At 41.2% G+C, this 22,778-nt stretch overlaps 1 protein-coding gene across 3 annotated transcripts in view; it reads left to right on the plus strand.

Moving 5' to 3' along the window:
• The window catches only part of UIMC1 (ubiquitin interaction motif containing 1), a 137,406-nt gene that overhangs the window by 2,801 nt on the left and 111,827 nt on the right, over positions 1-22,778 (plus strand). The window contains exon 2 of one of the 3 annotated variants that reach the window (XM_087867794.1): positions 7,506-7,557. The exons of 1 other annotated variant lie outside the window; for it this stretch is intronic. The gene's annotated coding sequence lies outside the window, so the exon portion shown is untranslated. Of the gene's footprint in view, positions 1-7,505; positions 7,558-19,935; positions 20,091-22,778 lie in introns of those variants that run through there. One more of the 3 variants, XM_045799678.2, reaches the window with a different exon arrangement.

Below are 22,778 nucleotides of genomic sequence, written 5' to 3' on the forward strand. Positions count from 1 at the left end.
CATAAACAGGCTGTCAGTTAAAGTCATGAGATACTCAGCTTGACATCAGCTGCTCCATTCTGCAGTCATTGACCAATGCAACATTAGGTAAATTATTTAACATTTGTAAGTCTGCTGCTTCATTTGTAAAACGAGTAAATGATACTTGCTTTAAATGAAGATTAACCAAAATAATTTCCATAAACTGCTTACCACATTGCCTGGCACAAAGTAAGTGGTAGTTGTTACCAGTTTATTCTGAAAGCTATATTTTTCTGATAATTTCACAAACTGATATTAGGTTCTAGTCTCCATCTTGGTGAAGCTAAACCCCATTTTTCTAGATCTAGAGTTTTAGATCCCATAATTTCTAGAACCAGTTTCAATTAATTGTGCATTTGCTTATGGGTCAGAGTGCCTTAGTTTAGTTTAATGTATCCAAGGAAATCTAGAGTGGCTTTTTTTTTTTTTTTTAAGATTTTATTTATTTATTTGACAGAGAGCACAAACAGGGGGAGTGGCAGGCAGAGGGAGGGGGAGAAGCAGGCTACTCCCTGAGCAAGGAGCCTGATGTGGGACTCATTCCCAGGACTTTGGGTTCATGACCTGAGCCTAAGGCAGATGCTTAACCAAGTGAGCCACCCAGGCACCTATAGAGTGGCTTAAAATGATCCAGTGAAGCTCTGCCATCTTCACTGAAGGATTGCCAAGAAATGGGTATAGATCTTGAACTGGCATAGTAACTTGAGTCACATTGAATCAACAGGCTTTATTTTGGGCCTACTACATTGTATGTCAGTATCTTTGTCCATTTGGGCTACTGTAACAAAATACCATAGACCAAATGGCTTAAACAACAGTTTATTTCTCAAGTTCTGGAGGCTGGAAGGTCCGAGATCAAAGTACTGGCAGATCTGGTGTCTGGTCTCTGGTGGGAACTGTCTTCCTGATTTATAGACAGCCGTCTTCTCCCTCTGTCCTCACATGGCGGAAGGGGTGAGAGAGTTCACTAGGGTCTCTTTCATAGGGGCACTCATCTCATTCATAAGGGCTCTACCCTCATCACCTAATCAGTTCCCAAAGGCCCCTCTTCCTAATAGTCTCACATTGGGGGTTAGGATTTCAACATTTTAATTTTTGGAGAACAAAAGCTGTTTATTATAGCCAGGGATTGTACTGTACTCCCTTATGGACAATACTTAATGGCTCCTGTTGCTTGTAGGAGAAAGTTAAAAAGTTAAAATGTCCTGCTGTGGTATGAGAGGCCCATTATAAAGTCTTTCTCCTTCCCTCTCCACTCCCTTCTTCTACTTCTTTTTTTTTATTTTTTATTTTTTTAGATTTTATTTATTTGAGTGAGAGAGTATGATGAGCAACAGGAGAGGGAAAGGGAGGGGCAGAGGAGTGGAGGGGTGGGAGGAGGAACAGAGCGGGAGGGGCAGAGGGGGAAGCGGACTGCACACTGAGATCATGACCTGAGTTGAAGGCAGACACTTAACTAACTGAACCACCCAGGTGCCCCATCCACTCCCTTCTTCTGATACTCTCCCAAGCACCTTGTGCTCGGCCATACTGAAAGGACTTTTCAGCAGTGTGGTTTGTTCCCTGACTGGGGCATCCTTTCACAGCTCTTTGCCTTTGCATGTACTGTTCCCACTGCCTTCAATGCCCTTCCACTATCTTGTCTTGTCCATTTGATGTACTTTGTTGATTTTGCTTTGTAGTCTTTGGCTGTAATGCATTATAGCCATGAATGTAACTGTATACTGAATCCTGAGTCCTTGAGTCAATCATCGAACCTGGGTGATTGTGGGACCCCTGACATACCTACTAAATGAATTTCTTCTTAACTCCTCCTCTTCCTCTAGGAAGTAGTAAACAATTCCTTCCCCCATGCTTCCATAACACTTTCTACCACCTTTTCCTTATTTAAACATTTTTTAAAATAATCATTTAATGCATATAAAATATTATATATAACTTATAAAGCGTAATAATATAATGAGCACCCATGAATTCATCATCCTTCTGAACTAGAACATTATCACCCCACGTATTCTTTTTTTTTTTTTTTTTTAAGATTTGTTTTTTTATTTGAGAGAGAGCAACAGTGTGTGTACATGAGCGGGGGGTGGGGGGACCCTGAGATCATGACCTGAGCCAAAACCAAGAGTCTGATGCTTAACCGACTACACCACCCAGGTGCCCCATATCACCCCACCTATTTTTTTTTTTAAGATTTATTTATTTATTTGAGAGAGAGAGAGAGTGAGGGGGGCGGGGCAGAGGAAGAAAATCTTCAAGCTGACTCCCAGCCAAGTGTAGAGCCTGATGTGGGGCTCTATCTCATGACCCATGAGATCATGACCTGAGCTGAAACGGAGTTAAACACCTAACTAACTGAGCTACTCACCTGGGAGGAAGGGTAGAGGCAGAGGGAGAGAATTCTCAAGCACACTGTGTTTTTAATTTCCTTGCTTTAAAAAATTACGTGTATGCTTAACATATTAATTTTGCTTGCATTTGAGCTTCATAAACATTGTATCATACTATTTGTATTTTTTCTGTGACTTCCCTTTTTCACTTGACATTTTTTGTTTAATTTTATTTATTTATTTGAGAGAGAGAGTGAGAGAGAGAGAGAGAGAGAGCATGAGCAGGAGGTACGGGGAGAGGGAGAAGCAGACTCCACACCACTCCACACTGAGCAGGGTGCCTGAGGTGGGACTTGATCCCAGAACCCTGGGATCACACCCCAAGCCAAAGGCAGATGCCTAACCGACTGAGCTGCCCAGGCACCCGTTGACGTTAAGTGTCTAATATCCATGTTGTTGTAAGTAACTATAGTTCATTCATTTTTTTTTAAGTAGGCTCCATGCTCAATGTAGGGCTTGAACTCAAAACCTTGAGATCAAGTTATTTGCTCCACCGACTGAGCCAGCCTTGTACCCCTAGTTCATTCATTTTTCACTGTGGGATAATATTCTGTTATGTGAATATACCATAATTGATTTATCTGTTCTAGTGGTTGTGGACATTTGAGATGTTTCAGTTTTTGCTATTATGAACAGGGTTACTATTAACATTTTTTAAGATTTTTAATTTTTTAAAGTAACCTCTATACCCCATGTGGGGCTTGAACTCACAACCCTGAGATCAAGTGTTGCATGCTCTACTGACTGAGCCAGCCAGGTATCCCGACATTCTTCTACTTAACTCCTGGTGCACTTGGACAGGAGTTTCTTGGGATATACACCTAGGATTTTTTTTTTTTAAGATTTTATTTATTTATTTGACAGAGAGAGAGAGAGAATACAAGTAGGTGGAGCAGCAGGCAAAGGGAGAGGGAGAAGCAGGCAGAGGGAGAGGGAAAAGCAGGCTCCCCATGGAGCAGGGAGCCTGATACGGGGCTCGATCCCAGGGCCCTGGGATCATGACCTGAGCTGAAGGCAAACACTTAACCAACTGAGCCACCCAGGTGCCCCTACACCTAGGAACTGTCCCGGTTGGTAGGGTATGTGAATGTTGTACTTTACAAGCTAATGCCAAATTGTTTTCTCAAGTGGTTGTATCAATTTATATTCTCGTCAGCAAAGTGTAAGAGTTCCTATTGATTTTCGTTCTCTTCAGCACTGCTACTGTCAGACTTCTTTATCTTTTGCCAATCTAGCAGGTGTAAATTGTATTAGATGTGTAGTAGACCTTTTCATTCTATTCTTTATCTCTCTTTCCTTTTATAATTCATGAAGCATTAAGCATCCTCCATGAACTAGGTATTTTGTTAGGTACTAGAGACTTTAATGTCTCTCTTTTTTTTCTGATTTACTTTTTTTATTGAGGTATAACTTACATGGTATAAAGTATATAAGTATAAATCTTGAATAAATTTTTACATATAAATACACCCGTATAATCACTATCTATATTAAGATATAGAACATTTCAGGCCCTGAATGCTCACTGTGCTTCTTCTCAGCAAAAAGGAATCATCCCGAATACTATTGTTACAGATTAGTTTTGTCTAATCTTGAACATTGTATAAATGAGTTGCTAATTTCCAAATATTTGGGGGCTTTTCTAGATTTCTTATTGTTAATTTCTAATTTAATCCATTGTGATCAAAGAACATATTCTGTAAGACTTTACTCTTTTGGAATCTTGAGATTTGTTTTGTAGCCCAGCATATGGTCTATTTGGTGAACATTCCATTTGTATTTGAAAAGAATGTGTGTTTTGCAGTTGTTGGGTATAGTGTCATATAAATATTCAATTATGTCAGTGTGGTTGATAGTGTATTCAGATCTTTTATATTCTTACTGGTTTTTCTTTAGTTCTATCAGTTACTGAGGTGGGGGTGCATGTGTTCAAATCTCCAACTGTGACTGGATTTGTCTACTTTGCTTTTTGGTTCTGTTGTCTTTTTTTGCTTCATCTATTTCATTTCTGAATATATAATAGGAAAGTCATATTTTTCAGTTAGACACTTTTATCAGTGTGAAATGCCCCTCCTTATCTCTAGTAATACTTATTATCTAAAGTCTACTTTATCTGATATTAATTTAGCTGAGCTAGCTCTTTTCTGTTTGTATCTACATAGTACATATTTTTCCATCCTGTTGTTTTGTATTCTTTTAATCTTGATGATGTTATATTTAAAGTACATCTCTGTAAATAGCATATAGTTGAATTTTTAAAATCCAGTCTGACGGTCTTTTTCTTTTATTTATAAGAGTGTTTAAACCCTTTCCATTTAATTTAATTACTGATGTATTGAGTTTATTTTTACCATTTTCCTGTTTTCTGTTCACTCCATATGTTCTTTGTTCCTTTATTTTCTTGGTTTTTTTTTTTTTTTTGGCCTTCTCTTGGATTGAACAATATTTTTAATCATTCTGTTTTTTATCCTTTATTTTTTATTGTTATTTAACTATTCAGATATTTGATCACGATTTGATTATTCTTTTAGTGATTGCCCTAGAGATTATAATATGCATCCTTAACTCATCACAGTCTGCCCTAAATTAGTATTTGCCACACTTCCTCAATAATGCTAGCACTTTAAAATTAACTCTAATACTTTCTGCTTCCTGTGTTATTGTTGTCATATATTTTATTTCAATGTATTGTTTTAAATCCCATAAGACATTATTTTTGTTGTTGGTTTAAATTGTCAGTATTCATTTATATTTACCAATTTAGTCACCCTTTTAGGTATTCTTCATTCTGTTTTGCAGGACCATGTCTCCATCTGGCTCATTTTCCTTCACCTAAGATTCCATTTAGTATTTTTTTGTAGTGCTGGTCTGCTCATGATGAATTCTCTCAGCTTTTGACTGTCAGAAACTTGTTCTGTTTTGCCCTTATCAAAATTTTTTAAAAATGCTGGTGGGGCACCAGGGTGGCTCAGTCAGTTAAGCGTCTGTCTTCTGCTCAGGTCGTGAACCCAGGGTCCTGGGATCCAGCCCTGCGCCAGGGCTCTGTGCTCAGAGGGGAGTCTGCTTGTCCCTTTCCCTCTGCCCCTTCTTACCTCCCCTCTCCCCCGCTCATGTTCTCTCTCTTTTTCTCTCTCAAATAAAGAAAATCTTTAAAAAAAAAGAAATTGCTGGTAAGATCTATATAGCATAAAATTTACCAATTTAACCATTTTTAAGTGTACAGTTCAGTGGCATTCAGTAGTTCACATTATTGTACAGCCATCACCACCATCCTTCTCCAGAACTTTTTCATCGTCCCAAACGGAAACTCTGTACACATTTAATGGTAACTCTCCGTTCCCCACTCCCCTTAGCCCTTGGTAACTACTATTCTACTTTCTGTCTTTATGACTTTTATTATTCTAGGTACTTCATATGAGTGGAATCATATCATATTTGTCCTTCCGTGTTTGACTTATTGAACTTAGCATAATGTTTTTAAGGTTCATCCATGGTGTGTTATGTATCAGAATTGCCTTCCTTCTTAATGCTGAGTAAAATTCCATTGTCTGTATAGATATACAAACGTATATATGTGCACACACATATACATATATGTACATATACATATATACGGACCACATTTTGTTTACCCATTTTACTACAGCCACTGCTTTTCTTGTGAGCACACTTAGGCTTGAACTTCTCCAAGCTTTGTTGTAAATGAAGTCAGTTACTTGGGGAAGAAATTAGGAGCTATCTGTTCTCTCCGCCTCCCTCTCTCCACCCTGCCTGCCTTTCCCTTGAAGCAAAGTCTAAGCCAGGGCTCTGAAGCTGCAGGAAATGGGACCAATGACAAGCTTCTGTCTGAGTGACCCTCGTACGCTACAGTCTGAGGACTTGGTTTTGGGACCTGAGAATCTGTTAGCTTGTCTATCCTGCTGTGGAACTGTTACTGAAAAACCCAAGTTCTGCTGCCTTAGCTCAAAAATCCAATACTCAAGAAATGAGGGTTTTTTTTTCCCCTTTTCAATTTTTTATTTAGATTCTAGTTAGTTAACATATAATGCCATACAGGTTTCAGGACTAGAGTTTAGTGATTCATCACTTACATATAATACCCAGTGCTTATCGTAAGTGCCCTCCTCAATAGTCATCACCCATTTAGCCTGCCCCCCCACCTCCCTCCATCAACCTTCAGATTGTTCTCTATTGTTAAGAGTCTCTTATGGTTTGCTTGCCTCTGTCTTTTTTTCCCTTTCCCGATGTTCATTTGTTTTGTTGCTTAAATTCCACATAGGAGTGAAAGCATATGGTATTTGTCTTCATCTGACTAATTTATTTCACTTAGCATAATATACTGTAGATCCATCCATGTTATTGCAAATGGCAAGATTTCATTTTTTTGATGGCTGAGTAATATTCCAATATATTATATTATTTAATTTATATTTATTTTTAAATATTTTATTTATTTGAGAGAGAGAGAATGAGAGAGAGCATGGGGGGGGGAGGGTCAGAGGGAGAAGCAGACTCCCTGCTGAGCAGGGAGCCTGATGGGGGACTGGATCCTGGGATTCCAGGATCATGACCTGAGCTGAAGGCAGTCGCTTAACCAGCCACGCCACCAGGCACCCTAATTTATATATCATTATATATCACATCTTCTTTCATCAGCTGATGGACATCTGGGCTCTCTCCATAGTTTGGCTGTTGTTGATAAAGCTGCTGTAAACATCGGGGTGCATGTACCCCTTTGAATCTGTAATTTTGTGTCCCTTGGGTAAATACCTAGTAGTGCAATTGCTGGATCATAGGGTAGTTCTATTTTTAACTTTCTAAGGAACCTCCATACTGTTTTCCACAGGGGCTGCACCAGTTTGCATTCCCACCAATTTGCATCCTCACCATCTCTTGTTCCCAGTGTTGTTAGTATGAACCATCCTGACAGGTGTGAGGTGATATCTCATTGTGGTTTTGATTTGTATTTCCCTCATGATGAGTGATGTTGAGCATCTTTTCATGTGTCTGCTGGCCATCTAGATGTTTACTTTGGAAAAATGTCTATTCATGTCTTCTGCCCATTTCTTAACTGGATTATTTGTTTTTTAGGTGTTGAATTTGATAAGTTCTTTGTAGATTTTGGATACTAACCCTGTATCAGGTATGTCATTTGCAAATATCTTCTCCCATTCTGTAGGTCGCCTTTTAGTTTTGTTGATTGTTTCCTTTGCTGTGCAGAAGCTGTTTATCTTGATGAAGTCCCAATAATTTTTTTTTCTTTTCTTTTTACTTGAGAGAAAGAGAGAGAGTGAGTGAGTGGAGGAGCAGAGTGAAAGGGACAAGCAGACTCCATGCTGAAGCATGGAGCCTGATATGGAGCTTGATCCCATGACCCTGAGATTAGGACCTGAGCCGAAACCAAGAGTCTGACACTCAAACGACTGAGCGCCCCAGGCACCCCAACCAGTAGTTCATTCTTGCTTTTGTTTTCCTTGCCTTCAGCAATGTGTCTGGTAAGAAGTTGCTATAGCGCAGGCCAAAGAGGCTGCTGCCTGTGTTCTTCTCTAGGATTTTGATGGTTTCCTGTCCCACATTTAGGTCTTTCATCCCTTTTGAGTTTATTTTTGTGTATGGTATAAGAAAGTGGTCCAGTTTCATTCTTCTGCATGCGACTGCCCAGGTCTCCCAACACCATTTGTTGAAGAGACTGTCTTTTTTCCATTGGATGTTCTTTCCTGCTTTGTCGAAGATTAGTTGACCATATAGTTGTGGGTGCATTTCTGGGCTTTCTATTCTGTTCATTGATCTAAGTGTCTCTTTTTGTCCCAGTACTGTACTGTCTTGGGGATTACAGCTCTGTAATATAGCTTGAAGTCTGGAATTGTGATGCCTCCAGCTTTGCTTTTCGTTTTCAGGATTGCTTTGGCTATTTGGGGTCTTTTGTGGTTCCATACAAATTTTAAGATTGTTTGTTCTAGTTCTGTGAAAAAGCTGGTGGTATTTTGATAGGGATTGCATTAAATGTGTAAATTGTTTTGGGTAATATAGACATTTTAACAATATTTATTCTTCCAATCCATGAGCATGGGATGTTTTTCCATTTCTTTGTGTCCTCTTCAATTTCTTTCATAGATGTTCTATAGTTTTCAGAGTATAGATCTTTGACCTCTTTGGTTAGGTTTCTTCCTAGGTATCTTATTATTTTTGGTGTATTTGTAAATGGGATCAATTCCTTGAGAAGAGATGAGTTTTGATTGGAAAGGAATATGAGTATTTTTCAGGAAGCTGGCCACCTGGGGTGAAAGTGGACTCTTATCCAAAAACCAAATCCAAAATTTCTGCCTGGCCCAAAGATTTTTAAAGGAACTTTAGGGAGTTTAATCAGTAAAAGGGAAGCACAGTAGTATGTAACACTTATTGATTGCTTGCAGACTTCGTGGTGCAGGCTACAGAAGTTAATGTTGGTGCCTGGGTGGCTTAGTCATTAGGCGTCTGCCTTTGGCTCAGGTCATGGTCCTGGGATCGAGCGCCGAGTCTGCTACTCCTTCTCCCTTGCCCGCTGCTCCCCTTACTTGTGCTGTCTCTCTCTCTGTCAGGTAAATAAATAAAATCTTGGAAAAAAAAATAAAAGAAGTTACCGTGGTGCTAGAAATTGTGCGAGCAGGTTTGTTTCTGAATCTTTCTAGGAAACAATGAATTATCTATAGATATAAAAAGAAATGCTTAATCAATCACATGGGGTAAAGGTGCTTGTTAAAACTTAAAGACTATTAAATTGGCCAGAGGGGCCCAAGGCAGTGGCTTCAGAACTACTGTGTCTCTTGAGCTCAGGCAAGGGTGATGAGGGCCCTAGTGGTCTCAGCATGCCCTGCCCAACTTAGAGCCTCCACTCCGCGAGCAGGGGCTGTGTGAAGGAATTCTCAGCTTCTCAACAGTGTCTGCCTGGGACTTAGCCTCAGCAGCAGGTAGCTGGAGACAGAATGAGAAACACTGATGTCCTGCTCCTCCTTGGAAGGAGACCTCTGACTATGACCTGGGGGGAAGTGTGCCCTGTGTTCTTCACTATAGCAGTATGGAGAGGAATCTCTACCTCACTGAGCTAGGAAGTGGAAGGGGGAGCAGTCTTGGTTCAAATATATGCAGAATCTCACTTTTCTTACTGAATTTTTAATAGTTTGTGTTTTTTGTGTGTTTTGTTTTTAGCAGGTATTTCTTCATTTACTGTTTGTCCTTAGGACTATTTTCAGAGGCTTGAAAAAAAAATTTTTTTTTAAGATTTATTTATCTGAGAGAGAGAGAGCGAGCGAGCGTGTGCCAGCAAGTGGGGGAGGGACAGAGGGAGAAGGAGACAAGAAAACTCCATGCTGAATGCCCAGCCTGACTCGGGGCTCTATCCCAGGAACCAGGACCTGAACCGAAATCAAGAGTTGGAAGCTCAATTGACTGAGCCACCCAGGAGCTCCAAAATGGTTTTTTTTTTTTTTTAAAGATTATTTATTTATTTATTTGACAGAGAGAGACAACCAGCGAGAGAGGGAACACAAGCAGGGGGAGTGGGAGAGGAAGAAGCAGACTCCCAGCGGAGGAGCCTGATGTGGGGCTCGATTCCAGAACGCCGGGATCACGCCCTGAGCTGAAGGCAGACGCTTAACCGCTGCGCCACCCAGGCACCCTGAAAATGGTTGTTTTTAAAATAATTTTCCTGTTTCACTGAGGGCACACGTCAGTAGAGCTCTTACACTGTCATGCTATAAATGGATTTTCTAAGTAGATGAATTTTATGGTATGTTAATTACATCTCAATGAAGTTATTTTTTAATCTTATTTAAATTCGATTAACATATAGTGTATCAGCTTCAGATGTATAGTTCAGTTATTCATCAGTTGCATGTAACACTCAATGCTCATTACATCACGTGCCCTCCTTAATGCCCATCACCCAGTTACCCCAACCTCCCATCCACCTCCCCTCCAGCAGCCCTCAGTTTGTTTCCTAAGTTAAGAGTCTCTTATGGTTTGTCTCCCTCTCTGATTTCATTTTATTTTATTTTGCCCTCCCTTCTCCTATGATCCTCTATTTTGTTTCTTAAATTCCACATATGAGTGAAACCACATGATAATTGTCTTTCTCTGATTGACTTATTTCACTTAGCATAATACTCTCTAGTTCCATCCATGTCATTACAGATGGTAAGATTTCATCCTTTTTGATGGCTGAGTAGTATTCCATATTGTGTGTGTGTGTGTGTGTGTGTGTGTGTGTGTGTGTGTGTGTGTACATACCACATCTTTATCCATTCATCTGTCGATGGACATCTGGGCTCTTCCCATAGTTTGGCTGTTGTGGACACTGCTGCTATAAACATTGGGGTGCAGGTGCCCCTTTGGATCACTAAGTTTGTATCCTTTGGGTAAATACCTAGTAGTGCAGTTGCTGGGTTGTAGGGTATCAGTGAAGTTATTTTTAAGAAGAGAGAGAACATGTCACACTGTGTTTAAGGATTGAGGGGTTGTAGTCCCTGGCTCCTGGCCATGGTCATCCCTCCCATTTCTCCTGTACATGGATTTCACTAAATGATAAAAGTCATATTTTTTAAAAAAAGATTCCAATTCCAGATTATCTACTTATTACAAATTATTTGTTTCTTTGACACCTATATACACATTGTTTGTTAGCTGTCAGCATTGCGTATGGGTCTCTTGGGATTCTTCTGTCTTTAGCTTATCCTTATTTGATAGGGTTCTTGCCACATTCCTAGGAGGTTCTCTTGTTGATATTCCCTGTGGTAATGTGATAACTGTTATTGTATTGCTCTACCATGGCCTGTTTCAAGTTAGCCTCTCTCCCATGGGTGAACATTTGGATTGTTTCTAGTTTTTAGCAAGTATACTGTTTGGCTATAATCACCTTTGTTCGAGTCTGTTCTCTCTTTTGAATCATCTCCATGAGATGTACTCCCCAATGTGGTATTACTCAGGTCGGGAGTGTGATCATTTTTATGATTCTTGACAGCTCTTGCTGAATTTCTCTCTGGAAAGATTACACTTGTTTATACTGCATTCACAATGAAGAAATATACTTATTTTCTCACAGTCCTGTTACCATTGAGTTTTATTTGTTTCATTTTTGCTAATTTAACAAATGTGCTGTGGGACTTTTATTTTATATTTCTTCAGTGGTTCGTGATGCTCTACATTTGTTCTTTTTTTTTTTTTTTTTAAAGATTTATTTATTTTAGAGAGAGTGAGAGAGAGGGCACAAGCAGAGGGGAGGAGCAGAGGGAGAGACAGAACCTCAAGCTGACTCCGCACTGAGCACAGAGCCCAATGAGGGGCTCCAGCTCACAACACTGAGATCCTGACCTGAGCTGAAATCAAGAGTCAGAGGTTTAATCGACTGAGCCACACAGGTGCCCCTCTACCTTTGTTGTAGTGCTTGTTTATTGCCAACATTTTTTTGTGGGTTAACTCTCTGTGTTTGACAGTCCCAACTTTGTTTATAACTGTGTGACTTTGGGCAAGTCATTAGCCACTTTTTCTCACTATGACTCAATTTCTCAAACTGTGGATTAGAAATTGAACTAAAACAGTGTTTACTTTGTTTAGTAAAAGAACTCTTTTTTCCAAACATGATTCTATGTAGATTCCTAATGTTTGAAAGAGATTAAAAGTGGTAATTTATTAATATACAGTTATTTTATAAGTTAAAAATTATAACAGTTTTTTCTAAAATAAATTGATTTGAACAATGAGGCATTCCAGATAAAGACAAAATTTTGCCATTGGGTATTATAGGTGGCAATTGAAGTCTTTGTATCAGAGCCATCATGTAATTTACTCCTGTTCTTTTAACTTTCTATTTTGGCATAATTTCAGACTTATAGAAAAGTTAACAGAATGGTACAAAGAATTCCCATATAACCTTCATCTGGATTTCCCAAATGTTAAAATGTACTACTTTAGTGCCATCATTCTCTCTACACTTGCTTTATAGATAATATTTTTTTGAACCACTTGAGGTCAAGTTGTAGACATGATGCCACTTTGCCATTTTACTTCAGTGTATATTTCTCAATTTTATTTTTTTTTTAATTTAAAGATTTTGTGGGGTGCCTGGGTGTCTCAGTTGGTTAAGCATCTGCCTTTGGCTCAGGTCATGATCCCAGGGTCCTGGGATCGAGCCCTGCATCGGGCTCTCTGCTCAGTGGGGAGCCTGCTTCTCCTTCTCCCTCTGTCTACTGCTTTTCCTACTTGTGCTCTCTCTCTCTGTCAAATAAATAAAGATTTTATTTATTTATCTCACCAGTGAGGGCGAGAGAGCATAGAGCAGGGGGGAGGTCAGAGGGAGAGGGAGAAGCAGACTCTCCACTGAGCAGGGAGCCTGACACTGGGTGAGGTTTGATCCCAGGATCCCAAGATCGTGACCTGAGCCCAAGGGAGACACTTAACAGACTGAGCCACCCAGCTGCCCCTCAGTGTACATTTCTTAAAAACAAGGACATTTTCATATATAATCCCAGTACATTTATCAATGTAAAAAATCACATTGACACAATGGTGTTAATCTATCTCTGTTATTCAAATGTCATTAATGATCCCAATAATTTCCTTTATAAAAGCAAAAGAGAATTCTAGATCATATGTTCCATTCAGTTTTCATGTCTCTTTAGTTTCCTTTAATCTGGATGAATTCCTCAGTTTTTGTCTTTCATGCCACTGTCCCTCAGTTTGGGTTTGTTTCTGTTTCTCTATGATTAGACTAAAGTTTATGCATTTTGGCAGCAAACCACAGGCATCACATTAGATTGAAACATGATATTGCTGTGTCTCATTACTAGTGATGATAACTCTGATCAGTTAATTAAGATGGTGCCTGCCAGTTTTCTCTACTGTAAAGTTACTGTTTTTTCCCTTTGTAATTAATAATGATTTTATAAGGAAATTCTTTGAGATTATATAAATATCTTGTTAGTTATCAACCTTGTATCCACTAGTTTTAGTATTCATTGATGACACTTACTTATTACTCTGTTGCTTGCCAAATGGTGATTTTCTAATTTCATCATTCTTTCTACATTTATTAATTGACATTCCACCTAATGGAAGAGCTGTCCCTTCTCCCTTATTTATTTATATCAATGTAGACTCAAGAATTATTTTATTTAATGAGTTATATTCCATGACTATCACTATTTATTTTGATTTTTATATTGTCCCATATTTGACCCTAGAAACCCCTCTAAATTGGCTCTGTATGTTTGACATGTTCTCATTTTTCTTTGAGCATATCTTTTTTTTTTAAGATTTTATTTATTTATTTGTCAGAGAGAGAGAGAGAGAGAACACAAGCAGGGGGAGGGGCAGTCAGAGGGAGAAGCAGGCTCCCCAAGGAGCAAGGAGCCCGATATGGGACTCGCTCCCGCGACCCTGGGATTATGACCTGAGCGGAAGGCAGACGCTTAACCAACTGAGCCACCCAGGTATCCCTCTTTGAGCATATCTTTACTTTCTTGCAATTTCAGATGATCCAGGCTCCTCTTGTTCTTTCCCTGGAGTCAGCCACTTTTCTGAGGAGTCCTAGATTTGTATAGGAGAGAATGGTTTTAAAAACCAAGATCTGGGGTCTAGGTGCTCCGACGTGAAACATGAGGAGTTGTAAATAAATGATTTTCCCAATATTAATAAATGATCCACTTTAAAAATGACAAGAAATTCTATGCAGAAATGGTAAGAGAAGCTTTAGAGAGATCACGGAAACATTAGATAACTTGTATCTATCAATCACTAAAAACTCTCTGGTGATTACTTTGCTTTAAAATATATAGTTCATTCATTTTTAATTATACGGTAGTTTTAAAAATAAAATCAGAACATTAAGAATATAGTAATCTCTTTGTCTGACCCCGATTTTAGACCTCTAGCTCCCTTTTCAGAAGTATCCTATATATTCTGCTTATTATGTATCCTTGTATCTTCCCAAGCCTATGAAAATACTTCTACATGTGTCTGTTACTTTAAAAAATGTGATATTACTTGTATAAGAGTTTGTGTTCACATACGTGGAATCATGCTGAGCGTGTCATTCATTCTTCTCTATGTGCTAGGCATTCTTCTAAGTACTGGGGATACAGCAATGTAGAGAATAAAGTCCCTATTCTCATGCAGCTTGCATCATCTTATAACTTGCTTTTTAAAGTTAATATCATGTTTTGAGATGTATCCATGATGGCACCTGTAGATTTAGTTCATTTCTTTTAATTGTTCTATATCATGCTATTATGTGAATATACTATACCATGTAAAATATCATTCCCTTACTGATGGACATTCAGATTTACACCAATTAGGAAGTTGTTTACTACAGGTAACAAAACATGACTGATGTAAATATTAAGGGCATTTATTATTTCACATTACAGAAAATCCAGAAGTTGTTTTTTTAATTTATTTTTTATTTTTAAAGATTTTATTTATTTATTTGAGAGAGAGAGAGGGAAAGCCCGAGCAGGGGGAGAGGCATAGGGACAAGCTGACTCCCTGCTGATCACAGAGCCCAACACGGAGCTCAATTCCAGGACCCTGAGATCATGAAGTGAGCCGAAGGCAGACGCTTAACCGACTGAGCCACCCAGGCGCCCCAGAAAGTCCAGAAGTTGAATGGTTTCCAGGTCTATATGATCAGTGCTCTCACCCTGCTATTCTCTATTTTTTCCTCTTCAAAGCTGGGTATTAGTTATCTGTTGTTGTGTAACAAATCACCCCAAATCTTAAATAATAAACATAATTTTTGTGGGTCAGCAGTTTAGGTATGGCTTAGCCAGGTGGTGCCTCTGACTTAAGGTCTCTTATGAGGTTGTAGTTAAACTGTCACCTTGTGGGGGTGGTGGTAGTGGTGGGTAGTGGTGGTGGAGGTGGAATTCTCCCCCACAGGTGGGTCTTTCCACATGACTGCCTCCTAACATGGCATTTGGAGTCCCCCAAAGTGAGCAAATGTAGAGGGTGAGAATGCCCAGGAAGGAAACCAGGAAACCACAGTCTTTTCATAACCTAGTTTTGGAAATGCATCCCATCACTTCTGCCTCATTATATTTTTTAAAAAGTAAGTAGCCCACCCTAAAGAGTGTGAATGCCAGGAGGTAGGATGATTGAGGGCCATTTTAGAAGCTGCTTATCAATGGCTGGTTACAAGATGGCTGCCAACAACAACCGAATCAGCAGTCTTCTCTGAAGTATGATGCTTCAAAAGGACCTTTCTGGCCTTGCATTGAGACATTTTTTCATCTCCTCCTTCCCAATTCAATTCAGTCAACACGAATTGAATGTTTGTTTTTGGCCAGGCTCTTTGCTACTTGCTGGGGTTACATGGATCCTGTCTTCAGAAAGCTCACAAGTCTTATAAAAGAGATAGATACATACAGCAAATAACTCCATTGTACCATCGGTGATCAAATGTCCCAGCAGCTAAGGAAGCAAGCAGGAGAATTGTACTGGGGTTGAGATAGAACAACCCTGGACTTGGGTCTCCTCAACTGGTGTGTGCATTCTCATTCCAGAGATTAGCAAGAAGCAGGGGTTGGCCAGTGTCCCATAGCAGGGGGACTCAGGGCATTCCCTTTTCCAGTGTCCCTCCTGGCAATGACTACTTTGGTTTCATCCCAGATTGACGATTCCCTATCAGTCGTCTGGTCTTCTGGACCTCCTAGGGTCACCTGGAGCTGGTGGATGAATTAGGGCAGCCAAAAGCTGCATCTTTTTGGCCAATTTCCTATCTCTGTTAGCTTCCTCTGCCTTGTCCATGTTATTATAGACCTTGAAGGCCTCTTCCACCAAGGTTGACAGTGGAGTCTGAGGGCTGGCCTCTAACTTTTGTAATTTTCTCCTAATGTCTGGAGCAGATTAGATAATAAAATGCATGACAAACAGCGCCCTTCCCTCTGCAGACTCCAGGTCTATTAGTATAGCGGGCAGTCTTCAGAGTAGACAAGATCAATTTGACTGGCACAGTGACAAGCCCACACACCTCCTCTCTCCACAGACAGGGACAGAGGGAAGAAGTACCAAGAAGTTTTAAAGAGGGTAACAAAACAGGGAGTCTCCAGGTTGAAAGCAGTCAGTGGGCAGAGTGGGGGAAGCTGGAAGAGAGGGAGAAAGACAAGGAGAAAAAGAAACCAAGCAAGGGCTTAGAGGGAGGCACTCTGTCCACTGCCCATTGGGGTGATCAGGCCAAGAGAGTCAGTTTTTTCAACTCATCCCTTACATGTTTCTATTTAGACTACTTGGAGCCAGGGAATGAGAGGAGAAAGAGAGAGAAAAAAAAGAAAGTTTCCTGTGGCTATCAAACTTCCAGCTATTAGGCTACACTGTGTGAGGGTTATAGCTCCAGCACTCTTACTAGTCCCTGGTGAGGGACCGCCTGTTTGACCAAAATCTGCATGGTGTGAAGTGAGCCTTTCCCACCTCTACTGGTTAGTTATCTACCAGAGGGAGCATGTTCTCATAGGCTGCGAGGAGTTAAGCTGTAGCTGTAGACATCCCATTAGTAGAGTATAAGAAGGAGAGGGAAGAGCATGGAAAAGAAGAGGGAGGTTAAAGGAGGAAGGAAGGAAATTGGGAAGGAAGGACAAAGGGAAAAATATTACGTGAATGAGAGTAATGGGAACCCCCCGGGATGCTGGAGGCTGACTTACCTAGCACGGTGACACTAAGCAAAGTTTAGGTGGCTGCTTGTCAGGTATGAAGGGGTTGCATACATACTCCCTGGAGTCCTGGTAGAGTTGCCAAAAAAGTGTGATACCAACCTCTAAGGAGACTTAGGCGGGAAAAGGGTGACATTTAAGAAGCGGGGAATTCTTGACACCTGTGCACTTAAGGGTCATGCTTCTTCATGTCTCACATGTCTAATTAGCATGTGAAATCTCTACTCTTAGTATTATAACGAGGGAAAACGTCAGTGAAAGGTCAGCATTAGTGGGCATCTTGGCACAGATTGGTTTGATCCAGTCTTCACCAGTCTTCATAGTTGAGTCCCTCCTTTCCATAAACATTTTGTTTCTACATTCCTGCAAGATATACTACTCAGGATGCATAGAGTTTTAGCTTTTCTTTTTATGGAGAGCCAGGGAATGCTGGATTTTGCAGTGAGGGTTGAGGGGACCTGAGTTTAGTCCCTGCTCTGTCTCATTTCAGGAGACTCATGAACCTTAGATTAGACTACTTTTGTTAGAGAAGTGAGCCAGAGCTTACAATATATAATTAATCTAGGTCAAGTACATAAAGCAATACCAGACTTCGCAAACAAAATACTACCAGCCCCACCAAGGATGAGGCAGAAAGGAGGACCCATCCACAGGTTGACCCAGGAGATCAGGTCCTTCTTAGAACTTGTAAGCAAAACTCCCCAGAGAACCAACTGTTGGCTAAACCAAGAGACCCTGGCCACTCCAAATGCAGTCAACTTACAAGGAGTCTCTAACTAGGCATATCTTTCCAGGTTAAAATTCCTCTCTCTCAAACATCCACAGGACTATTCAGAAGACTTGAAGTCATCCTACTCCTGTGAGGCTGCAGGAGACCTTAAATAAATATTCAAGGGGCACCTGGATGGCTCAGTCAGTTAAGCCTCTTTAAAGCTCTCCCTGACGTCTCTTCAGGGAGCTAGCCTGAAGACTCTCCTTTGTGCTATCTTCCTTGTGCTGTAGCATAAGCCCCAGTAAAGCCTTACTTGGAACTCCTGTTTGACCTCTTGTCAATTTGTATTGTTCAGCCAGCTCAAGAGCCTTTTTCAGCATCAGGGTTAGAGGACACAAAGGAAGAAATGGTTGAGTTGGATTTTGGAGGATCAGTTGGAGGTAGGTGACTTGGGAGGATAAGAAAAGTTCATTCTAGAATTAAATGTTACAGAAGGGGGTGCTGGGTGGCTCAGTTGGTTAAGCATCTACTGTCGGTTCAGGTCATGATCCCAGGGTCTTGGGATCGAGCCCCACTGCTCTTCGGGGAGCCTGCTTCTCCCTCTCCTCCTGGCTGGCGCTGTCTCTCACTATTTCTGTTGCTATCTCTGTCTCAAATAAATAAATAAAATCTTAAAAAAAAATGTTACAGGAAATGTTAAGAATAATCTAACTAGTGTTTGCTTCTGCAGCACATGTACTAAGCATAATATAACTAGTTCCATTATCGAATCATTAAAATATTTTGTTATGTTTATATTTAGGTTTCTTCTTTTATATTTTGTTTTCCTATTATTTTTTAAAGATTTTTATTTCCTTGAGAGAGAGAGAGTGCAAGTGAGAGAACAAGTGGGGGAGAGGGGCAGAGGGAGAAGCAGACTCTGCGCTGAGCAGGGAGCCAGATGTGGGGATCAATTCCAGGACCCCAGGTCTATTGAAGGCAGACGCTTAACCAACTGAGCCACCCAGGAGCCCCAGGTTTCTTCGTTAAAAAAAGAAATCATGATAGATGTATCTGAAGTCCTGTTTATTCCTCCTCCCCCCTCTCCTGCCCTTATGTTATCATGGTACACATCTGCATATCTACCTAGTTCATTTTCTATACTTAACACATTATTTTTTTACATTATCAGTATATACTGTGATTCCGTTAAATTTACGTAAGTCATTTCACAGTGCACATAATTGACATGTTGCTACTTATAACTCTTAGATATCAAATGTTGTTACATATAGGAGTCATTTATTAGTTTTATTTGTTGTAACATTTTATAGGAACATATCATGTTTTATTCATCTGTGTTTTATTGCATATTTCCGTTGTATACGTTTTTCACAAGGAAGCTCCAACATGAATTTGTCTTCTGGTGCACACCTGTAGGAGTTTCTTTCTGTATTCTTCTAGACATGAAGTTGCTGAATCCTAAAACGCACATTTAAAATTCACCAAAAGTGGCTGTTCTGATTTTACACTGCCAACTGACACCTCTAAGAGTTTATTTTCTCAGATTCCTTCCCTTCCCGGAAATGGTCAGACTGTAACATTTACCATCCGGACATAGTTTTCAAGTAGTCATACGAACAGATAATTTCAGCATAATTCTACATGCAAAGGGCTAGAGGAGGCTTGATGTGGCAGAGGAGACTTTGAAGGGGTTACTGTAGTTCTTTTTTTTTTTTTTTTTAAGATTTTATTTATTTGACAGATACAGCGAGAGAGGGAACAGAAGCAGGCGGAGTGGGAGAGGGAGAAGCAAGGTCCCCACTGAGCAGGGAGCCCGATGGGGGCTCGATCCTAGGACCCTGGGATCATGACCTGAGCGGAAGGCAGGGCCTTAACGACTGGGCCACCCAGGCGCCCCTTCACTGTAGTTTTTGAGCGCCCTGTTGTTACTCTTTGGTTTCCCTTAACGTGCTAACAAATGATACAGCGAACAAGCACAGCGCGAGCGCTGGGGGAGGGCCCCACACTGCGCGAGAAGATCGAGTCTGACTTCCAGCGATGGCGCGCTCCAGCCCTAGGGCAGTGGTACGACCTGGCCGCGGCTTCCCCCCGCGGTGCGGGTTGGTAGCGTCCCCGGACGCCGGCGCACGCGCCCACACCCGTCCGGAGAGCGCGACTCCTCCCCGCGGTGCCTCACTTCGCGCGCGTGCCCGACCCCCCTCCCCCCGCTCCTGTTGTGCTGCGGACGCTCGCGACCCGCAGCGCCCCGGAGGAGGGGCTCGGCAGAGGGGCGCCGGCCGGTCGGTGAGTACCTGCCACCTCCGCTCACCTCCAGCCCGCCCTCTTCCCGCCTCCTTTTTTCTCTCACCGGGGCCGCGGCCCGCTCCTCACTTGGAGCGGCGCCCCTGACGCGGGGTAGAGCGCTCTCGGCGCGGAGGCGGACCTCTCCGGACGCCGGGGTCGGCCCTTCGGGACGTCGGGGTGGGCCCTGAGGATGTTGGGTGGGCGTCTCCGGACGCCGGGGTGGGCCCTTCGGGACACCAGGGTGGCCCCTGGGGACTTCGCTGGGCGCCGCCTGACGCCGTGGTGGGCTTCCGCCCCCAGTGCCAGGCCTGCCCACTTCGCGCCGGGGGTGCGGCCTTTATCCTCCGGGCGCTGCTTCGTCATTTCTCGTCAGTCGGTGGGCTCTGGTCCCCGCCGGTCCCTCGAAAGCGTCTTCCTCAAGCCGAACACCCCGGGAGGAGGCTCGGTTCTCGTCGTCTCCCCCACGGGGCCCCTCCCCCCGCAAGGCTACTGTTTCGTTGCGGAGTGATCCTTCCTTCTGTTAGTTATTTGCCCAGAAAGAAATATTTTGTTTGGAAATCCTTATTATTTGCCACTTCCCCCTCCAGCAGAACTGATGTTTCCTTCTGTACGTTGACCGTCTTTGAAGCCTATTACACGTACGCATTTATTTGATCTTAACGACACTTTGATGAGATAGGTACTATTAGCCTCAGTTTACAGATGAGGGAACTGAGGATGGAAGACCTATCTCGTAAGTGGTAGAGGTGTTTGGAAGCCAGGCAGCCTGACTCCGATATTCTTGCATTTAGTCACTATATCATACTAAGATGTAAGTATTATCAAGAAAAAGTGAAGGTTTTATGCTTCTGTCTTTATTTTTTTCCTGTTGGGAGGCAGTGCCTTGGAGATGAATCAAAGAATGTATTTTTGGAATCAGGCATATTGAGCTACAGTTCACAACATAGCCATTTACCAACCTACTAAGAATTTACCAATTGTTTGAGTAAGTTTACAAACATGTAAAATAGTGATAAAAATCGTTAAAGTAATGATTAGTGATAAAAATAGTGTAAAATAGTGATATCTGTCACATAGAGTTATTGGGAGGATAACCTTTATAATGCGTGTGAGGTGCCTAGAATAGTATCCCAGGACTCAATAAATGACTATAATTATTACTCAAAATGTGTTTCGATTTTGTTACACACTTGTCCTGAGGCTGAGTATAAAGAGGGAAATAAAGAATTCTGCGTGTGCCTGTGTGTGCATGTAAATGCATTTACCTTTTTTATTTTATGTATTTATTTATTATCAGTGCCAAAAGGTGATTTTATTAAAGCAATAGGACAGGATCCGTGGGTAGAAAGAGCTGCCACATTTACCTTTTTTTAAATCAAGGAAACAGTGAGGCACCTGGGTGGCTCAGTTGGTTAAGCATCTGCCTTTTTTTTTTATTTTTATTTTTTTTAAAATATTTTATTTATTTATTTGACAGAGATAGAGACATCCAGCGAGAGAGGGAGCACAAGCAGGGGGAGTGGGAGAGGAAGAAGCAGGCTCATAGCAGAGGAGCCTGATGCGGGGCTCGATCCCATAACGCTGGGATCACGCCCTGAGCCGAAGGCAGCCGCTTAACCGCTGTGCCACCCAGGCGCCCCAAGCATCTGCCTTTGGCTCAGGTCATGATCTCAGGGTTCTGGGATGGAGCCCCACATCAGGCTCCCTGCTCAGCGGGGGTCTGCTTCTCCCTCTCCCTCTGACCCTCCTCCCTGCATGTGCTCTCTGTCGCCCAAATAAATAAATAAAATGTTAAAAGAAAAAAAAAAAACCAACAAGGAAACAAGCTCTTGAAATCAGGTGATAATGTTTGATACCAAATTTCTTGAGTAGTGACTTACTCAGTAATTTACGGTTAATCGTTCATAAAGACTTATTGTTAAGGTCCCTATTTCCGCAAGCTTTCAAAGTGATTTTGACATGTTTGATAGGTAGAATGTCAAGATTTTAAGTTATTTATTCAGTAATTGTTCTTTAGATAGATCAAGATGATATGCTGAAAGAAAATGACAATATCCCAAATTGGGGAATTTCAAGGACACTACTAAAAATGCTACCCGTGAAGTAAATAGGAAGTCTCATTATTTGTCAGCTTTCCTGTTTGTGCATTCATTTAGAGACATTTCATTCCTGTCATGATTAAGATGAGGCTGTTGGCCTCTAAACTCTATTCTTCCTTCACAGTTAGTGGTAATTCATTCTTTAGCCTCAGTGCACGTAATTGAAGATAAGCCATTATTTTAGTGAGTTCTTCATTTTTAAGGGTAGCAACTTAAATAAACAGTAGTGCGCTATATGCTGGTCTGCTTGTTTAAATTGGCCAACCAGTGCCTTGTTTTCACTCTTAAAATTACTGTGTGGTTAAATCTCATGAAGCACTGAATTTTGGAGTCTGTAATCTGTGGGGGGGTCTCTACTTAATGCTTCTTATCAATCCCTTATCTGCTTAATTCTTGAAAACCCACTTTGAGACTGCAGGTCGTTCTGTGCTACAGAGAAGGGTAGAGTTTTTATTTATATATCTTTAAGAAATTATGTATATTTGGTGGTATAGCTAGTCTTGCTGTCAGATTTGAGCGTTTTGGTTTAAATAACTCTAGGGTACAAGAAACATTTAATAAGATGAAAACTATTCCATATAAGATGTTT

This window comes from Ursus americanus, chromosome 15 (assembly GCF_024610735.1).
Source record: "Ursus americanus isolate L20-20 chromosome 15, mUrsAme1.1.p, whole genome shotgun sequence".
In the NCBI taxonomy this organism is placed as follows: domain Eukaryota; kingdom Metazoa; phylum Chordata; class Mammalia; order Carnivora; family Ursidae; genus Ursus; species Ursus americanus.